The sequence below is a fragment of the Bubalus kerabau genome, chromosome 2 (genome assembly GCF_029407905.1).
Source record: "Bubalus kerabau isolate K-KA32 ecotype Philippines breed swamp buffalo chromosome 2, PCC_UOA_SB_1v2, whole genome shotgun sequence".
NCBI classification, from domain to species: Eukaryota; Metazoa; Chordata; class Mammalia; order Artiodactyla; family Bovidae; genus Bubalus; species Bubalus kerabau.
Genome location: NC_073625.1, coordinates 24,923,269 through 24,947,531, shown reverse-complemented (window position 1 = coordinate 24,947,531; position 24,263 = coordinate 24,923,269). Strand labels below are relative to the sequence as shown.

The window sequence follows — 24,263 nt, the reverse complement described above, 5'->3', positions numbered from 1 at the left end:
ATTCATTGGAAGGACTGATGCTGAAACTCCAGTACTTTGACCACCTGATGTGAATAACTGACTCATTGGAAAAGACCCTGATGCTGGGAAAGATTGAAGGCATGAGGAGAAGGGGCGACAGAGGATGAGATGGTTGGATGGAATCACCGACTCGATGGACATGAGTTTGAGCAAACTCTGAAAGTTGCTGATGTACAGGGACGCCTGGAGTGCTGCAGTCCATGGGGTCACAAAGAGTCAGACACAACTGAGCAACTGAACTGAGTGATACAGTGCTTGAAAAAGTTTTGCCATTTACTAATGGTCATACATGTCTTAGTTATTATTTTCATTACTATGTAACTTTATAAATCTATCCAAGGCATGAACAATCGATAATTAGTGCATTTTATTCCAAATATTTTAACAATGTTTTCTCTGTTTTATTCAATAATATTTTAAAGAGTTTTCTGTTTCATCTTTGTTGTGACCCAAGGAAGAAAGAGCAGATAACCAAGGAGGGTCTTGGAATGCAGGAATGGAAAACCAGACCCTTGTCTTCCTTCCCTCCCGCATGTTGTAACTATTAATGGAACAGTATAAACTGTCTCCCCTCCTACCCCATAGGGAGGGGGTATTTGCCTTACTCTTCCCCCATCCAGTATACATGTCTCATCCAATCAGCCAATGACCCGCAAGACCCCTATCCCACTCGTGTACTCTGGGTATAAAAATGGACTAAGGACCCCCATTCAGTGTTGGTTCTCCCTTGAGCTAGCCTGCTGTTCTAACAGTGTTTCCCAGTCTAATAAACTTTATTTCTCTCTCGTTATGTCTCATGCCTGGAAATTCTTTTCCAACCTGCACCGGACCACAACAATCTTATTTTCCTTTATCATTTGAATTTGTAAGATTATAATGTCCACAACTGGAAAAACTCTATCTGAAACTTTTAACTATCTCTAACCCAAGACCTTAGAGCTCTTAAAAATCTATTCACTTTTCCTTTATTCTTACTACTTTTTGTCTGTTATTATAGTTTTAACTTCTTTTAACAACTCTTTAGTCAATATTTGTTTATGTTTTATAAAACCAGTGCTTATTTAGATATAATCACAGTTTACAACATTCTTGTTCATCTTTCTTTCCTGTTGTATCTCTATCATTCCTTTAGGGTTCACTTATTTTGTTTCTGAAGAATGTTATTTCATGGAAATATTTTTAGTCGTAATATCTTTTAAATTTTTTTATTAGAACACCGATGTTTTTTCTCACTCTGAAGTAGTTACTTAGCTAGCTTCAGAATCTCAAATGGTGAGTGGTTTCCTTTTTATGTCTGAAGACATGGCTTCCCTGATGGGTAAAGAATCTGCCTACAGTGCAAGAGGAGAAGGAAATGGCAACCCACTCCAGTGTTCTTGCCTGGAGAATCCCAGGGACGGGGGAGCCTGGTGGGCTGCTGTCTATGGGGTCGCACAGAGTCGGACATGACTGAAGCGACTTAGCAGCAGTAGCACAGTGCAAGAGACACAGGAGACATGGGTTCCATCCCTGGGTTGGGAGGATCCCCTAGAGAAGGATATGGTGACCCACTCCACTATTCTTGTCTGGAAAATCCCATGGAGAGAGGAACCTGGCGGGCTATAGCCCATAGGGTCACAGAGTCAGCCACGACTGAGTGACTAAGCATGCACGATATCTGAAGACATTTTTCTAATACCTTTCAGCTTCTTCTGCAGCTGCAGAGACATTTACTGTCCACATTAGTTTCTATATTGGCAATGTTTTCCTTCCTGTTTGCTGTGAATAGATTCTCTTGGTTTTGACGTTCTGCCATTTTACTACAATGCATCAAGATGAGGTTATTTCTAATTAACATGTTCAGGGAATATTGTGCTTTTTGAATATGAAGACTCATGTCTTTTATCAAATCTGAAAAGTTCTTTGTCATTAATTTCTCAAATATTGCCTCTTTGTTCTCCTCTTTCTTTCATTTTGGAACTCCAAGTACATAGAGTTAGAGGTTTTCATACTTTCTCTCCTGACCTTCTCACTGGTTTTGACATTTCTTGTTTGTCTCTTTTTTTGCTGCCTTATTTGTAATGTCCTCGGGTTGACATTTAAATACATAAATTCCTTTTTCCTTGTCTATAAAACACTTTTATGATGCTTTATTGGCTATCTTATTTTCAAAATTAAATGTTTCTTTCAAAAGTGACCTGATTTTCTAATGTGATTTCTTTTTCGTTTTATATCTTTACCTATTTTATCCTTTCATATTAAAATGGCTATTGTGCTCAGTCACGTCCAACTCTTTGCAGCCCTCGGGTTGCAGCAGGCTCCTCTGTTAATTGGATTTTTCAGGCGAGAACACTGGAGTGGGTTGCATTTCTTAGAATTCCATTAATTGAACTTTTCAGATGTTCAATCTTGTGTTTCTTCTGCAGATTACCTTATTTGGTGCATTTATTGTGTATTCATTTCATTTTCGTGTTGTAATCCTTTTTCCAGAGCCTTACAAATGAAAGTTCTTAACAGAAATGCAGGAGTATCTGTTTGAGAATGTTTCCCACTGTAGCAGATAATCTTACTTCTGTTGAAAAGAACCAATTTTTGTATTAATTTCTTTCTTCGAGTTCTTAGAAAGTACAAGTGGTATTTTCAGGGGATTCATTTTTTTCTATTCCTTAGCAAACTTCCTTCTACTTAAGCTGGAATTTTTTCTGAGACTGTCCTCTGATAGGTGACATAGCCTTTCCAAGAGTCTTAGCTTTAAACCATAATCTCAGTTATGACTCTTAATTTCCTAGGGACCCCAGTCCACGGCTTCTCTCTCTGTTTTTCAACCTACTCTTGCTTTGAGGGCTAGATGAATTCCCTTATTTTCTAGAGAATTCAATTGTACATTTAAAAGAGTGCTTGTTATATGACGTGTGTGTGTGTGTGTGTGTGTGTGTGTGTGTACTATTTGCATATTCAGATATTTATATTTGGAACATTTTCAGATTACTTATTTTATTATCTTGATATAATCTTAAGTACTGATATTTTGTTCTTTTAAGAGAATAATAACTATTGTGTTTGACTACTTTAGAGGTAATTTTTTAAGAATTAGAGGATAACAGAATTATCTTCTGAGTCCCTTAAAGTTTAGGTATAAACTGCTATCACAAAACTTTTTAATGTAACTAAACATAAAAGCAGAATGAACAGGGAAATTGGATTACAAATTACAGAATTATAGAGAATTCCAAGAATATCTACACAAGTACCTTTTTCTTTGTCTCACTATAAATGATAGCAAAGGCCCTACCAAGTGGTATTAATATGTATATTTATTGCATTAGCATATGAAGTTTATACCAAATGTATTTTGTTAAGTTAAAAAGTCATTCCCAAGATATACTCTAAAAGTTTTAAACATATTCTGAAGGAGATCAGCCCTGGGATTTCTTTGGAAGGAATGATGCTAAAGCTGAAACTCCAGTACTTTGGCACCTCATGCGAAGAGTTGACTCATTGGAAAAGACTCTGATGCTGGGAGGGATTGGGGACAGGAGGAGAAGGGGACGACAGAGGATGAGATGGCTGGATGGCATCACCGACTCAATCCATGGGCGTGAGTCTGAGTGAACTCTGGGAGTTGGTGACGGGCAGGGAGGCCTGGCGTGCTGTGATTCATGGGGTCGCAGAGTCGGACACGACTGAGCGACTGAACTGAACTGATGTATATTTGAATAAACTATGTGTATGTAATGTTTCATGGTTTTAATAAATTATTTCTATTGGGGTAGTAAGTTAAGCTAATGACTATACATTTACAGATAGCATGAATTAATAAAACACATAGAGCAATGAAAACAATCTGAAATTTGAAGACTGTTTTTAATTACAAACATTTAGACAGCTAAATTTCCAAACCTAATAATGAAACATTAAGGCAAATCTGTTTCTTTGAGGGAATGCTCGTGATGTAATGTTAAGTACAGAAACAAGTTCTAAATATGTATGGTCTCTATTGTGTAATGTTTCATTTCACCAAAATGAAAAGTGTGTATCTATGGGTCGGGGGATTTGAATGTTTAATAACTTTATTTTGACAATTTGTGACATTTTCTAGAACTCCCATTAACTTTTAAAAAACTGTCTCTCTTTGGGTGTTTTTTCAAGTTTGTGACTATTCCGAATACATCTTTTAGTTTCTTTATTTTCTAGGAATAATTTTGTGACTATCAGAGGCTTGTTTATCAACTATACTAGGTATATTATCAACTATCCTAGGTTTAATGATATGGTAAGTTGATTACATTTATATAATTATTCTCACTAGTAGTTATTTATGTTTACAATAAATTTGGATTTATGTGTAGCATATCAGCAAAGAACTGAAATGTACATAAAACAGAAGTTCATTACTCCTTTAGAGTTCTCTATTTAGAGTTCTCTAAAATATAGAATGTCTTTATTTTTCCCTTTGAATTTTGCGTATAGTATGAATGTCACAGAAATATTTCAGTATATAGCTGATATATTCTTATCAAAATACATCTGATTTAGTTGAAGAAAATTATAAACAACTTGAAAGGACAGTAATTATTTAATTTTAAATCCACTGATGAGGTGCAGAATAATAATAATGAATGACTTTACATTTTTGGATATTCAGTTTTTAAATATGTGAAAAGTTAACTTATAACATTATATATGAGCTTGAATTTTATAATTTAACATGAACTTTTATGAAACCATACAATATCCAAATAATTATTATATAATCATTGTGTCTATAAGATTATTCTTTTGATAATTATATTATTTTGATTGCACAAGGAACTAGAGAGGATTTTATAGTAAGAAAATAAAATGATCTTTGTCCCGTCTCTTAATACCTAGTTCTCAAAAAGCTCATATCAATTTCAGTCCTTTTGTGAATCTAAACCCCAAAATAAAATCATTCTCATTCCCCAAACTGAGTTTAAATAAAATTAACTAAAGAAATAAAGTACCAATCTTCTTTTCTAGGCTGCAAATATGAAACTTTATGGGAATGCAATTGCTAGCTAAAATAAATATTTTACTGTTTAAGTGTGTGCAATTCTGTATTTTACTATTAGAAAAAATTCTCAGGTTTCTTTTTAGTTCTGAGAAAAATGATAGAACTTTCCTCTTAAAGTTATTGTGACAGTTACATGACTTCATTTCTGTATGTCTGTTATCACTAAGACAGGCACATACTAATATATCAGTTACGGTTATTGATATTATTGTTTATTCCATCACTTTTGTCATTATTTATAGAATGATATGGAGAAACTTTAAAGCAAGTATTATGGTATCATTTCTTTTTCTTGAAAAATTGCTGTATACTTTGGAAGTGTGTGATATAACTTTTACTCTATTCACCTAAGTATTTAAGGGACTGCAAGAATATCTCTACACAAGTCCCTTTATCCTTGCATCACTATAAATGGCAGTGTAGGCGGTACCCAGCAGGCTCTAGGGAATAGGGAACAGTTCCTGTATGGTGTGCTTTTGCATCTCATAGGGTGCAGAGAACTCAGAGTAAGTTTGGCAGATCAAACAGTGGATAGTAAAATCTGTTAACAGTCATGGAAAACATATGTTAATTTAATAATTTAGCTAACTATAATTTTGGTTAAAGTATAACCTTGAAGTGATTAAGCTCTTGAAGGCTTTTTCAATGCATAGGCATTCTTTAATTTATCAAATTGTAAATAAATTTGCTTCCTGTTCTTTAAGGAGAACATTTAACTCATCCTGAGTATATAACACATTACTTTCTAAAATGAAATATAGTGTTATCATACCCAGGAATAAATCAAATATTGTGTTAATTGATATAACACTGTCTAAAGGTATTCCGGGCTTAGTGCGCCGCGCCAGTCACAGCTGCCGCCGCGCTAAGTGCGGCCAGAGAGGAGCTACCCTAAGTCTAGTCAAGTCAAGGCTATGGTTTTTCCAGTGGTCATGTATGGATGTGAGAGTTGGACTGTGAAGAAGCCTGAGCACTGAAGAATTGATGCTTTTGAACTGTGGTGTTGGAGAAGACTCTTGAGAGTCCCTTGGACTGCAAGGAGATCCAACCAGTCCATTCTGAAGGAGATCAGCCCTGGGATTTCTTTGGAGGGAATGATGCTGACGCTGAAACTCCAGTACTTTGGCCACCTCATGCGAAGAGTTGACTCATTGGAAAAGACTGATGCTGGGAGGGATTGGGGGCAAGAGGAGAAGGGGATGACAGAGAATGAGATGGCTGGATGGCATCACTGACTCGATGGACGTGAGTCTGAGTGAACTCTGGGAGTTGGTGATGGACAGGGAGGCCTGGCCTGCTGCGATTCATGGGGTCGCAAAGAGTCGGACATGACTGAGGGACTGAACTGAACTGAACTGAACTGAAAGGTATTCCCAGGCTTCCCTGGTGGCTCAGGTGATAAACAAATGCTTGCAGTGCAGGAGACAGGGTTTCGATCCCTGGGTTGGGAAGATCCCCTGGAGAGGGAAATGGCAACCTACTCCAGTATTCTTGCCAGGGAAATCCTATGGAGAAAGGCACCTGTTGGGCTACAGTCCAAAGAGTCGGACACAACTAAGTGACTACAGCAAATGTGTTCCCACTGGGAACTATTTCTCACTGTGTATTTGAGATTGAAGGTACATCAGTTCAGCTCAGTTCAGTTCAGTCGCTCAGTAGTGTCCAACTCTGCAATCCCATGGACTGCAGCGCGCCGTGCTTCCCTGTTCATCACCAACTCCTGGAGCTAGTTCAAACTCAGGTCCATCTAGTTGGTGATGCCATCCAACCATCTCATCCTCTGTTGTCCCCTTCTCCTGCTTTCAATCTTTCCCAGCATCAGGGTCTTTTCCAGTGAGTCTGTCTTTACATCAAGTGGCCAAACTATTGGAGCTTCAGTTTCAGTCCTTTCAACGCATATTCAGGACTGATTTAGTGGCCAAACTATTGGAGCTTCAGTTTCAGTCCTTTCAACGCATATTCAGGACTGATTTCCTTTAGGACTGACTGGTTTGATCTCCTTGCAATCCAAGGAACTCTCGAGTCTTCTCCAACACCATAGTTCAAAAGCAGCAATTCTTTGGTGTTCAACTTTCTTTATGGTCCGACTCTCACATCCATACATGACACACAACAAATGTGAAAGTAGAAAATTTTGAAGAGTAAATATAAAATAGCTCTTGTAGCTTTTGGTGTATACTGGCAATCCTAAGCATTCCTTCACTTCCAGATACATCACTTAGATCCCCTTGTCACCTCCTCACTGTGTCTTCACAGCATCTTTCCTCTGTGTGTGTCTCTGTGTCCCAGTTTCCCCTTTTCAATAGAGCACCAGTCACACTGGGTGGAGGCCCACTTTAGTGACCTCATTTTAACTTGAATATCAATGTAGAGACAACATTGCTATGTGAAGTCACATTCTGAGGCACTAGGGGTTTTTTATCATATCTTTGCAGGAGGACACATATCAATCCATACAATAACATAAAAAGGAAGGAAGAGCATACAATCAGGTGTGGTGGACTTAAGAAAATAGAACTAGTTGGGCTGGGAGATAAGAGACAGGAAAGTGTGGGTGATTAGAATTCTCATTTCACCCATTCGATAGAACAAAGGCAGTTTGGAAAAACTAGGAGTTCTTCTTCCCAGCCTGTAGGATCCCCTGTGCCTATAACTGGAAAAGCTCTGAGTTTCTCCTTGCAGACTATTTCTTGGCAATTTCCAACATATTTTAAGAATATTCCTATGTAGAACATTCTCCTTTGAGTTATTTATATGCTAAACAATCACAGATTGATTTTGATCAGCTCTTCAAATTCACTTTCCCTAAACTCTAAAACTGAGTATGACATATCAAGTAATTCACCAGCAGATTAAAAAGAATCTTTTTTCATTATTTTCATTAGTTCCACTATTTATCTAACTCGAAGTAATGACTTCTTTAATTTCATGTGCATCGCTGTTGCTCATTAGAGCAGTGAATTTCTGCAATGGGGAAAAGAAAGGATTCTAAGCATATATAACTGAACTGAAATCCAAGTAAGCTTGTTGTATTTCAGAAACTGAAAAGTCACCAGTTCTGTTGGACGCACAATGCTGTGATAAAGGAATATCCTAAATCTGCCATTTTTAAGGCCTTTAATGCAGGGGTTATTTTTTATTACTTTATACCTTTACTTACGCATGCTCAGTGCTGAGAGCTGGCATTAAGTAAAGAAGTTGATTGAAGATTCTCAAACTCAGTCTTTTGTACATTTATGGAGGGAATAATTTCCATCATCAAGAATGAGAGAAGTTCACACACTGATAAGGCAATTTCTTTTAGAAAGTGAAGTGAAAGTGCAAGTTGCTCAGTCATGTCTGAATCTTTGCAATCCCATGGACTATGTATAGTCCATGCAATTCTCCAGGCCAGAATACTGGAGTGGGTAGCCTTTCCCTTCTCCAGGCGATCTTCCCAAGCCAGGGATAGAACCCAGATCTCCTGCATTACAGGCAGATTCTTAACCATCTGAGCCACAGGGGAAGCCACAAAGGAAGAAATTTCTTTTTAGTTATTTTTATATTAATTCTTAGTTCAAAGTATATATCTCCAAATTTTCTAAGCTCATTTCTAAATCCTATCTTAATTTTCTATGGTAAAGCTGCACATCTTTTAATGTTTATTAATAGATTTCATTATTTTTTCTTGAATCAGTTCAGTTCAGTCGCTCAGTCATGTCCGACTCTTTGCGACCCCATGAATCGCAGCACCCCAGGCCTCCCTGTCCATCACTAACTCCTGGAGTTCACTCACACTCACGTCCATTGAGTCAGTGATGCCATCCAGCCATCCCATCCTCTGTTGTCCCCTTCTCCTCCTGCTCCTAATCCCTCCCAGCATCAGAGTCTTTTCCAATGAGTCAACTCTTCACATGAGGTGGCCAAAGTTCTGGAGTTTCAGCTTTAGCATCATTCCTTCCAAAGAACATCCAGGGCTGATCTCCTTCAGAATGGACTGGTTGGATCTCCTTGCAGTCCAAGGGACTCTCAAGAGTCTTCTCCAACACCACAGTTCAAAAGCATCAATTCTTCGGCACTCAGCTTTCTTCACAGTCCAACACTCACATCCATACATGACCACAGGAAAAACCATAGTCTTGACTAGATGCACCTTTGTTGGCAAAGTAATGTCTCTGCTTTTGAATATGCTGTCTAGGTTGGTTATAACTTTCCTTCCAACGAGTAAGCGTCTTTTAATTTCATGGCTGCAGTCACCATCTGTGATGATTTTGGAGCCCAGAAAAATAAAGTCTGACACCGTTTCCACTGTTCCCCATCTATTTCCCATGAAGTGATGGGACCAGATGCCATGATCTTCGTTTTCTGAATGTTGAGCTTTAAGCCAACTTTTTAACTCTCCACTTTCACTTTCATCAAGAGGCTTTTGAGTTCCTCTTCACTTTCTGCCACAAGGGTGGTGTCATCTGCATATCTGAGGTTATTGATATTTCTCCTGGCAATCTTGATTCCAGCTTGTGTGTCTTCCAGCTCAGCGTTTCTCATGGTGTATTCTGCATATAAGTTAAATAAACAGGGTGACAATATACAGCCTTGACGTACTCCTTTTCCTATTTGGAACCAGTCTGTTGTTCCATGTCCAGTTCTAACTGTTGCTTCCTGACCTGCATATAGGTTTCTCAAAAGGCAGGTCAGGTGGTCTGGTATTCCCATCTCTTGAAGAATTTTCCACAGTTTATTGTGATCCACAAAGTCAAAGGCATTGGCACAGTCCATAAAGCAGAAACAGATGTTTTTCTGGAACTGTCTTGCTTTTTCTATAATCTAGCACCTATCCATATTCTTTGACCATTTTCATAGGCATGTTTTTTTCTTATAAATATGCAGTATATCTTTGTAGATTCTGCAGACTTATATTTTCTATATTATTTACATTTTCCTAGTCGTATGTTAGTCTTTTAAATTTGCATAATCATCCTTTTGACATAGAAACATTTGTATTTGTATATATTTAAATATATAAAACTGTACCTTTATAAGTTCTTCATTTTTTGTGTATGTTGTTTATGGAAGTCTTCCTATATAAAATACAATGAAAACATTTCATTTTTTTTCTTTATTTACCTCTTACATCTATCAGGAATTTATTTTTTGGTGTCAGTATTGGATATTTTTCTAATAGATATATAATTGCATTAGATATTCAGTTGCCCCATCAGAGTTAGGGTTAAATTTTGACTACTCCATATGTTTACCAATAGCTTGAAGTACTTTGTGATAATTGTTGATACATATTTACCTTTATAGTGTTTCTGAATACTCAGTTGTATAGTATTATTTTCTTTAATTCTGCTGCACTAAAAATATTTTAGTGACTCTAGTTTTATATCCTACTTGTCACTTACTAGACAATTTCTACTTGCCACTTCTTTATCTTTCCCGTAGCATAAAATTGATTGTCAAATTACATGAAAAGTTTTGTTTGGATTGCACTAAATTTTAACATTTATGAGGAGAAAAATAGCATTTTTTATTTTTATTAATTGGAGGAAAATTGCTTTACAGTGTTGTGTTGGCTTCTGCTGTACAACAATATGAATCAGTCATAGTTCTATATTAATATGTATCCTCTCCCTGTTGAGCCTCCCTCCCCTCCACCACCCCACCCCTGTAGGTCATCACAGTGCCAGGCTAGGTTCCTTGTGTTATATAGCATTTTCTAACATTTTTTTAGAATCACATTTCTCCATTCATTATATTGATAGGTGGCTCCATTGTGGTTAAATTTTATATTTTTTATTTATATTTAATAGATTTAGTAGCCAAAAAATATCTTATGTAAGTATAGGCTTGATTAGTAATTTGTATTTTGTAAATATTGTATTGCTTTGTGAATGAGATGTATTCTATTACATTTTTAAATGGCACCCCACTCCAGTATTCTTGCCTGGAGAATTCCATGGACCGAGGAGCCTCTTGGGCTACAGTCCATGGGGTTGCAAAGAGTGAGACATGACTAAATGACTAACACTATGAATGGTTTCTAGAAATGCATTTATTTTGTTGTTGGTAGTGATACATTGAGTTATCTTACTGAATTTTCTACTTGTGCTAGTTTGCAGTTACTTGTCTTGATTTTTATAGAATATTGTAATCACTGCAAATAAAAACAGCGGTGTCTTTTCTTTACAATGTTTCTTCAGCCGTGTCTTTTCTTTACAATTTTCTTCCTTATTTCTTTTTGTATCAGTTAAATTGACTTGTTGGGAATACTGACTGTTCACAAGAAAGTAAAACTTCTTGTTTCTCAAACATGTTGTATTCAGTTGTGTCCAACTCTTTGCAACCCCACAGAATGTAGTACATCAGGCTCCTGTGTCTATGGAATTTCCCAGGCAAGAATTGTCATTTCCTACTCCAGGGGATCTTCCCAACCTAGGGATCAAATCCATGTCTCTTGTTTCTCCTGCATTGGCAGGTGGATTCTTTACAACTGTGTCACGTAGGAAACCCTAAGATACTTAAATCAAGTTTGGGAATCCTTACAAAATGAAATTTTAAAAATTTAGAATGGACATTAAATGTTACATCTTGATCTTTTTATTTTATTAACTGTCAAGTTATATACAGTATTTTAAAAATAAAATCCTGTCTTTTCTGGTGGATATTTATTGTTTTCTTTTTCTATTGTTTTTAATTTTTTCCTTCTTTTTCTTTCTAGTACACTCCCACCTAGGAAAGCTATGTTGGCCTTTTGACAACTAAGTTATATTATTTTGAAAATAAGGTTCTTTGTTGATTTGCATTTTTATTTTAAAGTGAACTACCTTCATTTTAAAAATTACTTATGTCTATTTTCTTTGGACTTTTTTCCTAATTTTTCTAGCTGAAACATGAGTGTATTAACGTCCTAGTATTGGCATAACAAAATACAATGAACTGAGTGGCTTAAGACAACGGAAATATATCGTCTGATAGTTCCAGAGACTAGAAGGTCTGAAATCAAATTATTAGCAGAGTCTCGCCCCCTCTGAAACTTGTAGGGGAATCCTTCTTTGTCTGTCTCCAACTTGTGGTGGTTTATTGGTTTGGCATTCCTTGGTTTGGAAGCACAAAACTCCAATCTTTGCCTTTGTTATCACATGTGTTATCACATACATGGTGTTCTCCATGTATGTCCATGTTTTTTCACATGGTCGTCATCTTATAAGATGCCAGTCATATTGGATTTGGAGAAGGAAATGGCCACCCTCTCCAGTATTCTTTCCTGGAAAATGCCTTGGACAGAGGAGCCTGGTGGGCTACAGTCCATGGGGTCACAGTCGGGCATGACCGAGCGGCTGTCACTCACTCACTCACTTTAGAGGCTTCTACTCTAGTATAATCTCATCTTAACTAATTACAGTTGCAGTGACTTTATTTCCAAATAAGATTACATTCTTGTGTGCTGGAGTAAGGACTCCTATCATATCCTTTTGTGGGGATTCAACCTTTAATGAACAAGGGCTTAGTTTCTTTATAATTAATCTCTTTGTTCCTATTAATTCTGTAAATTCTCATCTGAATATTGTTATGAGCACATATCATAAGATTTGATACATATCTCATGTGCAATCATATGCAAAGAAAGAGCTCTATTATTACCTAGTATTGAAAGCATAAACATTTCTCTTTAGAACTAAGGGAATAATTTTTCTTGATAAAGATGATCAGAGACAGAATGGAGAGATAATAAGATCACCTGCAGAGTATATTGGCAAAAGATAAGGCGAGAGATAGTACATGAAGCCTAATGTAAATAAAAATGAGGCCATTTGATACTGAAATCTCATAAAGAAGAGGAAATGTCAGGTGATTAAAAGTCTTAAGAGGTTGATGGAAATTAAAGTAGAGGAGGAACAGAGACAGTGTCATAGAGCCAATTAGAGGAGGAAAGCAGAATTTAGTCTTACAGGAAATTGAATTATAGGAAAGTTTTAGAAGTAGAACTGAGTCACACTGGGATCACAGATGACTTCTCACATAAAGTTTCTGGTCTACTGCTTAGCTGCACTGTCTTGGGCAAGAACATCTCACATCCTTATTGTTATGTGTGAAAATTTGCTTAGAAAGAGATCAAGGCTGAGTCTGAAGTTGCAGTCAAGTGGTTCAGTAGCCAGCACTGTGTCTGCTGTATGTGAAAGACACTTACATAAGATTTCTTAAAAAAAAAAAAAATCAATCTTCCCAGTTTATATAGAGAACGGACTGCAGGGATTATTAGGAGACAGTGATGTATAAATTTCTGACACAGCAATATGCCCTAATGGTCTATTTGCATATCTGATACTGAAAGGAGGAAAAACTGTTTAAAGTAAAGCAGGGACTTTTGAAAACCTTGAACAACACTTCACTCACCTCACTTATGACTTTTTAATGGCTGTTTTATTGTTATCAAACAGCTCTAAAAAATGATAACTCGCACAGGATCATCATGAATAAATTCTGCAGCTTTATGTGTTATAATCGTACATCTAGTTATGCAGATGGCTGTTAAATCTCAATAAATTAGATGATTACATAATATCAGGGAAGTTAAAGCAAATGAAACTTCAAATGTAAAACGACACTGACATTTATCACATCAAATTTAAACAAGTCTTTGTGGTGTTTACACTTTAAATTTATATGTATAATTCAGTTCAAACTGCAGAGAAACCCAAGAAAACATTTATGATAATACACTGTGTACTTCAAATGTGCTTCAGTATTAACAAATAGAGACTGTTCACTAAACTTCTTTATTATTTATTTTGGAGAAAAGGATATAATACAAAAATGAATATATGAACATCCTATTTACATGCAGTACAGATTACTTGATCAAGACTTTGCTTGTAGATTTGATATCCATGAAGTAGAAAATGGCACTAACGTACTCTTTTGGTAGTTTACTCTGAATCTTTTAAGAACTTCTGTTTCTAAAATTATTGAAGTACCAAAGCTATTGTGATGATTTCATTTTTGTAGGATACATCATTACAAACTACAAAAGCCTGAACCCTTGGGAAATACCAAAGGGATGACAAGTGGGGAGTGGATCCATCATCTTTGTTTATAATGAGATGTCCAGAGTGAATACTAACAAATATAGAAAAGATTATCCTACTGAGATCCAGACCAAAAATGTACTCTTTTTTTTTTTTGGATTGTGAACTCTTTTTCTAATGGTCTGTATTACATTCTCTTTTCAGGAGAGATTATTCTAACTTTCCATAATACACACAGTTTTCAAATAAACAATTGTTTTGAGAATGGTGCTTTTCATATCATGGTCAGTCATCTCAGTGATACCTTACATGTCATCTGTGTTCACTACTTTTTAATGAACTAATACCATTATTTTGGACTCTTTTCTCTCATTGCATGCAATAAACTCCAATTTGATATCAGCATGTGTATGTGTATGTATGTATGTGTGTATATATATATATGCTGTGAAAGTGCTGCACTTAATGTGCCAGCAAATATGGAAAACTCAGCAGTGGCCACAGGACTGGAAAAGGTCAGTTTTCATTCCAATCCCAAAGAAAGGCAATGCCGAAGAATGCTCAAACTACCGCACAATTGCACTCATCTCACACACTAGTAAAGTAATGCTCAAAATTCTCCAAGCCAGGCTTCAGCAATACGTGAACCGTGAACTTCCTGATGTTCAAACTGGTTTTAGAAAAGGCAGAGGAACCAGAGATCAAATTGCCAACATCCGCTGGATCATGGAAAAAGCAAGAGAGTTCCAGAAAAACATCTATTTCTGCTTTATTGACTATGCCAAAGCCTTTGACTGTGTGGATCACAATAAACTGTGGAAAATTCTTCAAGAGATGGGAATACCAGACCACCTGATCTGCCTCTTGAGAAATTTGTATGCAGGTCAGGAAGCAACAGTTAGAACTGGACATGGAACAACAGACTGGTTCCAAATAGGAAAAGGAGTTCGTCAAGGCTGTATATTGTCACCCTGTTTATTTAACTTATATGCAGAGTACATCATGAGAAATGCTGGACTGGAAGAAACACAAGCTGGAATCAAGATTGTCGGGAGAAATATCAATAACCTCAGCTATGCAGATGACACCACCCTTATGGCAGAAAGTGAAGAGGAACTCAAAAGCCTCTTGATGAAAGTCAAAGTGGACAGTGAAAAAGTTGGCCTAAAGCTCAACATTCAGAAAACGAAGATCATGGTATCCGGTCCCATCACTTCATGGGAAATAGATGGGGAAACAGTGGAAACAGTGTCAGACTTTATGTTTCTGGGCTCCAAAATCACTACAGATGGTGACTGCAGCCATGAAATTAAAAGACGCTTACTCGTTGGAAGGAAAGTTATGACCAACCTAGATAGCATATTGAAAAGCAGAGACATTACTTTGCCAACAAAGGTCCGTCTAGTCAAGGCTATGGTTTTTCCTGTGGTCATGTATGGATGTGAGAGTTGGACTGTGAAGAAGGCTGAGCGCCGAAGAACTGATGCTTTTGAACTGTGGTGTTGGACTTCTCCAGAGTTGGACACTCTTGAGAGTCCCTTGGACTGCAAGGAGATCCAACCAGTCCATTCTGAAGGAGATCAGCCCTGGGATTTCTTTGGAAGGAATGATGCTAAAGCTGAAATTCCAGTACTTTGGCCACCTCATGCAAAGAGTTGACTCATTGGAAAAGACTCTGATGCTGGGAGGGATTGGGGGCAGGAGGAGAAGGGGACGACAGAGGATGAGATGGCTGGATGGCATCACTGACTCGATGGATGTGAGTCTGAGTGAACTCCGGGAGTTGGTGATGGACAGGGAGGCCTGGCGTGCTGCGATTCATGGGGTTGCAAAGAGTCAGACACGACTGAGCGACTGATCTGATCTGATATATATATAATGTTAAAGAGCTGCACTGAATATGCCAGCAAATTTGGAAAACTCAGCAGCAGCCACAGGACTGGAAAAGGTGTTTTCATTCCAATCCCAAAGAAAGGCAATACCAAAGAATATTCAAACTACTGCACAATTGCACTCATCTCATGTGCTAGCAAAGTAATGCTCAAAATTGTCCAAGCCAGGCTTCAACAGTACATGAACTGTGAACTTCCATATGTTCAACTGGATTTAGAAAAGGCAGAGGAACCAGAGATCAAATTGCCAACATCCATTGGATCATCAAAAAAGCAAGAGAGTTCCAGGAAAACATCTACTTCTGCTTTATTGACTACACCAAAGCCTTTGACTGTGTGGATCACAGCAAACTGTGGAAAATTCTTCAAGAGATGGGAATACCAGGCCACCTTACCTGCCTCCTGAGAAACCTATATGCAGGTCAAGAAGCAAAGGGGATATGGAACAACAGACTGGTTCCAAATAGGAAAAGGAGTACGTCAAGGCTGTATATTGTCACCCTGCTTATTTAATTTATATGCAGAGTACATCATGTGAAATGCCAGGCTGGATGAAACACAAGCTGGAATCAAGATTGCTGGGAGAAATATCAATAACCTCAGATATGCAGTTAACACCACCCTTATTGCAGAAAGTGAGCAAAAACTAAAGAGCCTCTTGATGAAAGTGAAAGAAAGGAGTGAAAAAGCTGGCTTTAAACTCAACATTCAGAAAACTATGATCATAGCATGTGGTCCCATCAGTTCAGTTCAGTTCAGTTCAGTCGCTCAGTCATGTCTGACTATTTGTGACCCCGTGAACTGCAGCACACCAGGCCTCCCTATCCATGACCAACTCCTGGAGTCCACCCAAACCCATGTCCATTGAGTTGGTGATGCCATCCAACCATCTCATCTTCTTTTGTCCCCTTCTTCTCCTGACCTCAATCTTTCCGAGCATCAGGGTTTTTTCCAATGAGTCAACTCTTCGCATGAGGTGGCCAAAGTATTGGAGTTTCGGCTTCAACATCAGTCCTTCCAAAGAACACCCCGGACTGATCTCCTTTAGGATAGACTCATCACTTCATGGCAAATAGATGGGGAAACAGTGGAAGCAGTGACAGACTTTATTTTGGGGGGCTCCAAAATCACTCCAGATGGTGACTGCAGCCTTGAACATAAAAGACACTTGTTCCTTGGAAGAAAAGCTATGACCGACCTAGCTGCTGCTGCTAAGTCACTTCAGTTGTGTCCGACTCTGTGCGACCCCATAGACAGCAGCCCACCAGGCTCCCCCGTCCCTGGGATTCTCCAGGCAAGAACACTGGAGTGGGTTGCCATTTCCTTCTCCAATGCGTGAAAGTGAAAAGGGAAAGTGAAGTTGCTCAGTCGTGCCGACCCTTAGCAACCCCATGGACTGCAGCCTACCAGGCTCCTCCATCCATGGGATTTTCCAGGCAAGAGTACTGGAGTGGGGTGCCACTGCCTTCTCCATGACCAACCTAGAACAGCATACTAAAAAGCAGAGACATTACTTTGTATACAAAGGTGTGTCTAGTCAAAGCTATGATTTTTCCAGTAGTCATGCATCGATGTGAGAGTTGGACTGTAAAGAAAGCTGAGCACCAAAGGATGGATGCTTTTGAGCTGTTGTGTTGGATAAGACTCTTGAGAGTCCCTTGAACTGCAAGGAGATCCAACCCGTCCATCCTAAGGGAAATCAGTCCTGAATATCCATTGGAAGGACTGATGCTGAAGCTGAAACTCCAATACTTTGGCTACCTGATGCAAAGAACTGACTCATTGCAAAAGTTCTTGATGCTGGAAAAGATTGAAGGTGGGAGGAGAAGGGGACAACAGAGGATGAGATGGTTGGATGGCATCACTGACTCAATGGATATGAGTTTGAGTAAGCTCTGGGAGTTGGTGATGGACAAGGAAGCCTGGCATGCTTCAGTCCATTGGGACACAAAGAGTCAGATATGACTGAGTGATTGAACTGACTAACTGATATGTGTGTGTGTGTGTGTGTATAAAATTGGCAATGATATTTAGAAGAATTGAACACCCCCCCCCCGCCCCCGCCACTATTAACAGTTGGCCTGGTTAAACCTTATTTATCCTGTTTTCTAATTCTCAAATGGAATTTCCTCAAAGAAGTCATTCCTCATTAGCTTCTTATCTAAATTAGGCTTCCTTTTATTGGTCTGTATCCAAATCAGCTTTTCCTTCCAGTATTCAAAATTTTATGTACTTTGAATAGTGACTATTAGATTGAGCTGTAGACCATCTCATGTTTCCATACTGCCTACTGGTTTCTAGTAGGCTTGCCGTAAGTATTTGTTGCAGGAGTAAATGATTGAACCTTTTATATATAAAGAAATAAAGGATAAATAAGTTATTTATAAAGCATGTAAAATGATGTCTAGCCCTTGACAAGTGCTCTATAATTTTTGGATTGAGATTTATTATACAGGAAGAATTCTCAAAATTGAAATTGTTAGAGCATAGGATTTACACATTTTTTTAGTGCATCAGTCATTACTGACCCATTGTGACCGCATGACCCAGTTCCTCTGTCCATGGAATTTTCCAGGCAAGAATACTGTAGTGAGTTGCCATTTTCTATTCTAGGGGCGCTTCCCTTCCACACCCAGGGATCTAACCTGTGTCTCCTACTGTGATCAGATCAGATCAGTCGCTCAGTGTGTCTGACTCTTTGCTACCCCATGAATTGCAGCTCGCCAGGCCTCCCTGTCCATCACCAACTCCCAGAGTTCACTGAGACTCACATCCATCGAGTCAGTGATGCCATCCAGCCATCTCATCCTCTGTCATCCCCTTCTCATCTTGCCCCCAATCCCTCCCAGCATCAGAGTCTTTTCCAATGAGTCAACTCTTTGCATGAGGTGGCCAAAGTACTGGAATTTCAGCTTTAGCATCATTCCTTCCAAAGAAATCCCAGGGCTGATCTCCTTCAGAATGGACTGGTTGGATCTCCTTGCAGTCCAAGGGACTCTCAAGAGTGTCCAACTCTGGAGAAGTCCAACACCACAGTTCAAAAGCATCAGTTCTTCGGCGCTCAGCCTTCTTCACAGTCCAACTCTCACATCCATACATGACCACAGGAAAAACCATAGCCTTGACTAGACGGACCTTTGTTGGCAAAGTAATGTCTCTGCTTTTCAATATGCTATCTAGGTTGGTCATAACTTTCCTTCCAACGAGTAAGCGTCTTTTAATTTCATGGCTGCAGTCACCATCTGTAGTGATTTTGGAGCCCAGAAACATAAAGTCTGACACTGTTTCCACTGTTTCCCCATCTATTTCCCATGAAGTGATGGGACCGGATACCATGATCTTCGTTTTCTGAATGTTGAGCTTTAGGCCAACTTTTTCACTGTCCACTTTGACTTTCATCAAGAGGCTTTTGAGTTCCTCTTCACTTTCTGCCATAAGGGTGGTGTCATCTGCATAGCTGAGGTTATTGATATTTCTCCCGACAATCTTGATTCCAGCTTGTGTTTCTTCCAGTCCAGCATTTCTCATGATGTACTCTGCATATAAGTTAAATAAACAGGGTGACAATATACAGCCTTGACGAACTCCTTTTCCTATTTGGAACCAGTCTGTTGTTCCATGTCCAGTTCTAACTGTTGCTTCCTGACCTGCATACAAATTTCTCAAGAGGCAGGTCAGGTGGTCTGGTATTCCCATCTCTTGAAGAATTTTCCACAGTTTATTGTGATCCACAGTCAAAGGCTTTGGCATAGTCAATAAAGCAGAAATAGATGTTTTTCTGGAATTCTCTTGCTTTTTCCATGATCCAGCGGATGTTGGCAATTTGATCTCTGGTTCCTCTGCCCTTTCTAAAACCAGCTTGAACATCAGGAAGTTCATGGTTCACATATTGCTGAAGCCTGGCTTGGAGAATTTTGAGCATTACTTTACTAGCGTGTGAGATGAGTGCAATTGTGCGGTAGTTTGAGCATTCTTTGGCATTGCCTTTCTTTGGGATTGGAATGAAAACTGACCTTTTCCAGTCCTGTGGCCACTGCTGACTTTTCCAAATGTGCTGGCATATTGAGTGCAGCACTTTCACAGCATCATCTTTCAGGATTTGGAATAGCTCAACTGGAATTCCATCACCTCCACTAGCTTTGTTCATAGTAATGCTTTCTAAGGCCCACTTGACTTCACATTCCAGGATGTCTGGCTCTAGGTCAGTGATCACGCCATCGTGATTATCTGGGTCATGAAGATCTTTTTTGTACAGTTCTTCTGTGTATTCTTGCCATCTCTTCTTAATATCTTGTGCTTCTGTTAGGTCTATACCATTTCTGTCCTTTTTCGAGCCCATCTTTGCATGAAATGTTCCCTTGTTATCTGATTTTCTTGAAGAGATCCCTAGTCTTTCCCATTCTGTTGTTTTCCTCTATTTCTTTGCATTGATTGCTGAAGAAGGCTTTCTTATCTCTTCTTGCTATTCTTTGGAACTCTGCATTCAGATGTTTATATCTTTCCTTTTCTCCTTTGCTTTTTGCTTCTCTTCTTTTCACAGCTATTTGTAAGGCCTCCCCAGACTGAGTTTTGCTTTTTTGCATTTCTTTTCCATGGGGATGGTCTTGATCCCTGTCTCCTGTACAATGTCACGAACCTCATTCCATAGTTCATCATGCACTCTATCTATCAGATCTAGGCCCTTAAATCTATTTCTCACTTCCACTGTATAATCATAAGGGATTTGATTTAGGTCATACCTGAATGGTCTAGTGGTTTTCCCTACTTTCTTCAATTTAAGTCTGAATTTGGCAATAAGGTGTTCATGGTCTGAGTCATAGTCAGCTCCTGGTCTTGTTTTTGCTGACTGTATAGAGCTTCTCCATCTTTGGCTGCAAAGAATATAATCAGTCTGGTTTCGGTGTTGACCATCTGGTGATGTCCATGTATAGAGTCTTCTCTTGTGTTGTTGGAAAAGGGTGTTTGTTATGACCAGTGCATTTTCTTTGCAAAACTGTATTAGTCTTTGCCCTGCTTCATTCCATATTCCAAGGCCAAATTTGCCTGTTACTCCAGGTGTTTCTTGACTTCCTACTTTTGCATTCCAGTCCCCTATAATGAAAAGGACATCTTTTCTGGGTGTTAGTTCTAAAAGGTCTTGTAGGTCTTCATAGAACCGTTCAACTTCAGCTTCTTCAGCATTACTGGTTGGGGCATAGACTTGGATTACTGTGATATTGAATGGTTTGCCTTGGAAATGAACAGAGATCATTCTGTCGTTTTTGAGTTTGTCATTTTTGAATACACCTACTCTGGTAGGTGTATTCTTTTTTACTAGCACCACCTGGGAAGCCCCCCACCTTTTTTTTCTTTTTTAGTAATTACAAATAATTAACTTTCTTAAAGTATAATTTATATTCCATAATTTCCCCTAGTTAAGTGTATAATTGAATAACTTTATACACGTATATTTTAATAAAGAAAAACACATTCTGAAATTGCAGACTTACTGCCGTGGTTCCCCTGTGGTCAGTGCTGGACCTGGCTCTGAAGGGAAGAAGAAATAAAAAGGTCACACCTTCCTAATTCTTCACCTTCCTAATCCTCTGTCTCAGGATTCTTACCACAATCAGAGACACAAAGATACAGCTTTTCATCTTTCCTGTATTTTAATAAGAACGTCAGCAAGAAGTTAAACATTCTAACCTCTACTCTACTTTTCGATGCCCTCACAAAATTCGGGGGCTCAGTCCACATTGGAAGAAACCCTAGTTCTGAGTTGACAATCATCTCCAGGGAAAATAAAAAAAAAGCTCCTGGGAACCTTCTCCTTTCTTCAGGGTCTTAGTCTTAATCATTTCCTTTGTTTTGTCTAAATGACTTCTTTTGAACTGAGCCAGCCATCGTCCATCAGTTTTCTATAATAAATGAGTTTAAACTCACTAGGGAGCCTTTTCAAAACTTCGACAAATTCACCATGTAGTTTTAGGAAACATATACAGTGTTACCAAAAGAAGTTTTCTGGTTTGGACTTCTATGGACAAGATTTCCTTTCCTTTGTATGATCCTTCAAGTTTTCTATCATTTTACTTATCTTACTGGTATAATCTGAGGTCAAATTTATAAAGCATTCAACAAGAAAGTACTGTGGAAATTGAATCAATAAATAAATGTACATTCAGCAACATTTTTCTCTCAGGCTTTATGTGCATTTATTATTATTCATAATTTAACATTTATTGAGCACTAAGAATCATTCTCTGTTTGGAACAGAAAAGGAGATGCTATCTCTGCTCACCAGACTTACAGTCTCACAGAGAATTCCATTTGTACAGTTTCAAAAGTTAACCCTCCCTGTTAGATAAATGAAGGGAGAAAATAGACTATAAAGTTTGAACAAACTTTGATTAAAATTTATTTTCACCTATAAAACCCTGACTAATGTCTGTGTGGAGATTAAAATCTTGCTAAAACATGACTAACGTGCAGGAGTATTAACTAAAAGGTGTGACCTTGATATCTGCAGTATCATATTAACACTAAGTGAATCCAGTTAAAGTTGGATTAACAAAACAACTATCTGCCCCAGGAACAAAGTCATTTGTGTTTCAGAGAATTCCAGGTAATCTTGATCTGCTTCATTGTTGCTGCTAATGTTCAGATTTAGTCTCAGTGGGATTTGGTATCCATTTTAGTTGAGAAATTTAGTAACTTCTCTAGTTTATTCAGAGCAAGTTCACAGGGAATTCTACAATCTGTGTGTCTACTCTTGGTTTTGCTTTTTATGAACTAAGTATAACTTTGACAAAGATCAGGACTGGGCAAAACTGCAAAGAATGCTTATTATCTAAAAGCGAGGTCTGCCTCTCTCTCTGCCCCGTTTTTACCCTAGTCTAGGTCGGGGGAGCCTGGTGGGAGGCCATCTATGGATTCGCACAGAGTTGGACACGACTGAGTGACTTCACTTTCACTTTTCACTTTCATGCATTGGAGAAGGAAATGGCAACCCACTCCAGTGTTCTTGCCTGGAGAATCCCAGGGACAGAGGAGCCTGGTAGGAGGCCGTCTATGGGGTTGCACCGAGTCGGACACTACTGAAGTGACTTGGCAGCAACAGCAGCAACCTGAAACTATACTCTTGATTCTGACCAAATAAGACAATTGATTTGTGAGTACAAATCAGAGCTATCATTGGCTTACCATTTTTTTCTGATAGTCCAATCTCCTACAGAAACTGATGAACTGATATTTTGTTGGCAGCCTTGTAAGCAGAAAACACTTACAACAATTCCACAGACTCTAGAGCTTCAAACAGACTTTAATTGATCCAGTAGTAGATCTTTACTCAGCCACATACTTACAGACAGAGAAGGAAGAGGACCTGTGCATAGCAGGACTTCATGTGATGAGTAGGTGTATAAACTTCAAGGGCTCATAGTGCCTCATCAGCCAGAAGCAGAGGTATCAAGTTGGATGCCTTCTGCTTCAAGCAATTGGAATGCTTGATTCCGACAGGCATTTCAATTCTCTCCTACTACAATAAGTCTACACATAGGACAGAGTCTAGATTCATATGTCAAGGCTCTCTTGGTTGTTAAGATTCTTTTAGTTTCACCTACTTCCACTGTTTAGCTTCAAGGCCAGGTTGTTGGAAATAAATTCAGTTTCAGCAGTTTCAAACATCTCTTGTCCTGAAAACAATAGGAATCAACTATCTTCATCTTTTCTATAGAGGCAAGAAATGTTTCTGCAAAGCTCTTTTGTAGCAAACTTTCCTTAGTCCTTGTTATCCAGGTCTGAGTTATTTGATCTTCTCTAACCAGTCCATCCTAAAGGAGATCAGCCCTGGGTGTTCTTTGGAAGGAATGATGCTAAGGCTGAAACTCCAGTACTTTGGCCACCTCATGCGAAGAGTTGACTGATTGGAAAAGACTCTGATGCTGGAAGGGATTGGGGGCAGGAGGAAAAGGGGATGACAGAGGATGAGATGGCTGATGGCATCACCGACTCGATGGACGTGAGTTTGAATGAACTCCAGGAGATGGTGATGGACAGGGAGGCCTGGGGTGCTGCGATTCATGGGGTCGCAAGGAGTCAGACACGACTGAGCGACTGAACTGAACTGAACTGAAACCATTCACAGTAAAGAGAAATGAGATTTCATTTGGCATAAATGGTTGTTGAAAAGAGAATTGTGTTGATCATTATAGAATGTCATTTGTGGAGGCAGAACATAAATTTTAAAGTATTAAAAAAAATAATTTTATTTATTTTTTGGCTAAGCTGGATCTTCACTGTTGCATGGTCTTTTCTCTAGTTGTGGTGCGTGGGCTTCTCATTGCAGCGGCT

The 24,263-nt window shown here is 38.6% G+C and overlaps 2 long non-coding RNA genes across 2 annotated transcripts in view; both read left to right on the top strand.

Annotated features, from left to right (window-relative positions):
• Positions 1 to 14,426, top strand: part of LOC129643118 (uncharacterized) — a 55,782-nt gene extending 41,356 nt beyond the window's left edge. Inside the window, exons 2-3 of the long non-coding RNA XR_008710097.1 lie at positions 4,195 to 4,273; positions 14,024 to 14,426. This is a non-coding gene — a long non-coding RNA (uncharacterized LOC129643118). The remainder of the gene's footprint in view (positions 1 to 4,194; positions 4,274 to 14,023) is intronic.
• Positions 1 to 24,263, top strand: part of LOC129643117 (uncharacterized) — a 90,521-nt gene that overhangs the window by 41,685 nt on the left and 24,573 nt on the right. The gene's annotated exons all lie outside the window — the stretch shown is intronic.